The sequence below is a fragment of the Ctenocephalides felis genome, unplaced genomic scaffold (assembly GCF_003426905.1).
Source record: "Ctenocephalides felis isolate EL2017-DRISC unplaced genomic scaffold, ASM342690v1 CF-g0.4_SCAFFOLD_03570, whole genome shotgun sequence".
Taxonomy (NCBI): Eukaryota; Metazoa; Arthropoda; class Insecta; order Siphonaptera; family Pulicidae; genus Ctenocephalides; species Ctenocephalides felis.
Window position 1 is genome coordinate 20,996,660 of NW_020539724.1, and position 3,058 is coordinate 20,999,717.

The 3,058-nt window shown below is 30.0% G+C and overlaps 1 long non-coding RNA gene across 1 annotated transcript; it reads right to left on the minus strand.

The window, feature by feature from the left end:
* Positions 1-839: 839 nt before the first annotated feature.
* On the minus strand, positions 840-2,145 carry LOC113383339. Its single transcript, XR_003367747.1, has 3 exons — positions 2,009-2,145; positions 1,248-1,379; positions 840-930 (listed from the first exon to the last, which is right to left on the minus strand). It is a non-coding gene; the product is annotated as an uncharacterized LOC113383339 (long non-coding RNA).
* Between the last annotated feature and the right edge of the window lie 913 nt (positions 2,146-3,058).

Below are 3,058 nucleotides of genomic sequence, written 5' to 3' on the forward strand. Positions count from 1 at the left end.
AAGAATAAACTAAATAATAAAAAATAAGTGAATAATTGATATGGAAAGTATATAAATAAACAAAATAATTGAAATGAAGAATAGATAAATGTATGAATCAATTTTAGAAACAAGCTAGTGGTCCATAACGTGCCTTAAGGCAAATTGCTAGAACTTTCCATAACGTAATAAAATATCCAAGTAATATTAAACATTTTCAAATAGATTATTTTAAATAATGACACTTTCATTATTCGTATTTTAGAAATCAAAATTAAAATCCAAAGCTTCGGTCTCTCAAAAAGTACAAATTTTTTCATTTAAGAAGAAAAATTGTATCCACAAACAAAACACATACACAATTTTTTCTAAGGTTTGCTAAAACTTTCAGAAACTTTTGAAACGTGATATGTAAAAATTTTCATTTTCGATTTTTGGACGATTACAATAATCGTAGAGAAACTACAGAAAGTTCCTAAATTATTAAATGGGTAAGTAAAAAAAATAAAAAATAAACAACTAGTAAAAAATATCAATTGTATGCATAAATAAATAAATAATTAAAACTCGTGAATGAGTAAGTGAATAATGAAAAAATTGAACTATTTGTAAGCGGTATTTTAAGACACAATACATGATCTTTGCGATATAGTGTAAATAATTGACTTAATTGATGAGCGATTTATTAGTATTCCAAGTGGATTTATTACACATTATTGTAATAATGGAAAGTTAAATATATAAAAATAAAAATTAAATAAAATGAAAAAAATATGAATAAGTTCTTAATGACGATATCAAAATATTAAGATGAATAATTAATCAAATGATTAAATAAAATGCATACCTTAAAGTCTCTTAATAAATTCAGTTTCCAGAAAAGTCTTTTTGATCCCTTAGCAGATATCGTCTCTTATGGGTTGCCATCCTTAATTGTGGTTCATCAGCAAACTGTATCAAGAAAAAAGTATCAATACAGAGCCTATATAATAAATATTGTACAAATATTTTGAATATTTAATTATTTTAAGATATGATATGAGTTGATAATTTTGTGATTAGTTTTACATGTTTTATTTGAACTGTAAGCATTAGCAGTTAACAGTTGAAGCTTGGAGTATGTTTCTGGAAAGACTATGTATTGATCTTGTCCTTGTAGTATTTTATAAGTGTGTATTAAAAAGCATAATCATACTCTAGGTTTCTCAAAACCTAAATAATTGGACTTGTATCTTACAAAATAAGAATTGCTTGTTTTGTTATCTTACCGATAGTTAATGAAGCAAAAGTCTACTGCAGCAAGCAAGCTAGTAAGATAATACAGGATTCTCATTCCAGAGTTGACTTATTTTTTATAATTCAATTACTTGATTATTGTCGACATCTATTTTATAGCAGAGCTGAAATATAAAAGGTAATACTAAGTTTGGATTACTTTTTGTATGTCTTCATCTGAAATTGAATATTGCACATATCTTTGACTAATCATTACAGTAATTCTTGTTATGAGAAATAACTGAAATAATTCAGTGTTCACATGACTTAGCTTCAATGCATTTTGCCTAGGAAACTTTAAATCGTAGCAGCTGTCAAGAATAATAAGATTCAGATAAGATTTCCAATTGATGCGATATAGGCCATTAAAACAACTCCCCAATGAAATTGAAAGACAACCATCTGCATCAAAACAATATCAATGGTCCTTTTCTCAATAATTTCTCAAACTGCATGAAAACACTCGATATTCGCATCTATGATCGCATGAGATTTGACGCGCCATTTATCTTCTCAAATTGTTACTAACCTCAATCAAAATCTGTCATTATGTAGTGATGGGTATTTGTAGCACCTTTGGGAAAGATCATGAAAACACCCGCATAAGCTTCGAATCTACAAATAATTCTCAAACCGATTACATACAATCACTAATGCAAAATACTAAATATTAAAATACTCGGCCATACAACCTTTTACTTTCACAGGGTACAATGGCAAAATAAAACGACTAAAATGTGGCAAATGTACTTACGTACTACTTGAGTGTCCACTGGCTTCCTATTACTGGAGTGTCTACTGGTTTTCCAAGATATTCGTTCCGCGATGGCTGAGATTAAAATGGATTGCGCAATTTCGCTCTCCGACCAAGAAACCTTGCGCCATGCGCTTTCTTGAAGTGTCATCCGGTCTCCTGTCACCTGTCATCAGGATATACAACCATAGATTTTATACAATACATGGAATGGACTGCTTATTGAGCGCATAAATAGTGTCAAAAGATGTTCTATGGTATGAGGGCATATGAAGGTAATTTCGCGGCCGAGATATGTCAAATACAAACACGAGCTTTACCGAGATTACTCGAATACTCTCGATTGCTTAAATTTTACAGTTGCTTGGGTTCACGAGGTGTTTGATCGCTCGTGTTTTTTTTACCTAAAAGAGGATAAAAATACGCGTTTTAAAATTGTTAGTACCAGACAAAATCTAATAAGAAGTAAAATGTCTTCTAAAATGTGTTTGGTCTGTGGTAAAATGTACTTAACAAATAGAATGCACCATGAAGAACATAAAAAAGCAAAGTTGATAAATATGTACGCCACTTTCACACGAAAATTGTGTTTTTTAAACACCAATAATTTAAACAAATATTTCATTATTGTTTTCTAATTTCTCATAATAGCTCAAGCCAACTGTTCTTATTTTCAGTTAATTTTATATATGTAAAATATTTTTTTAATTTTTTTTCTAATTTCCCTTAAAACTTTGTATAACTAAAATAAATAAATAGTTCAGTACATTCATTAGTTCAACATAAATTGTATATTATATAATAATTTCCCAACAATTTCGAACACACGGACTTTCATTTGACGTTTAAGCGATCGAGTGCAATTGACGTGTTCGTATTTTTGACATATCTCGGCCGCGAAATTACCCTCATATGCCCTCATACCATAGAACATTTTTTGACACTTTTTTACCTGAGAAATGTATGGGGACTAGCAGTCCATGTATATTCGCTCCGAGCGTGACTGCAGCGCCCATGCAGCGCCGTAATAAATATGAACTAATTGGGGGT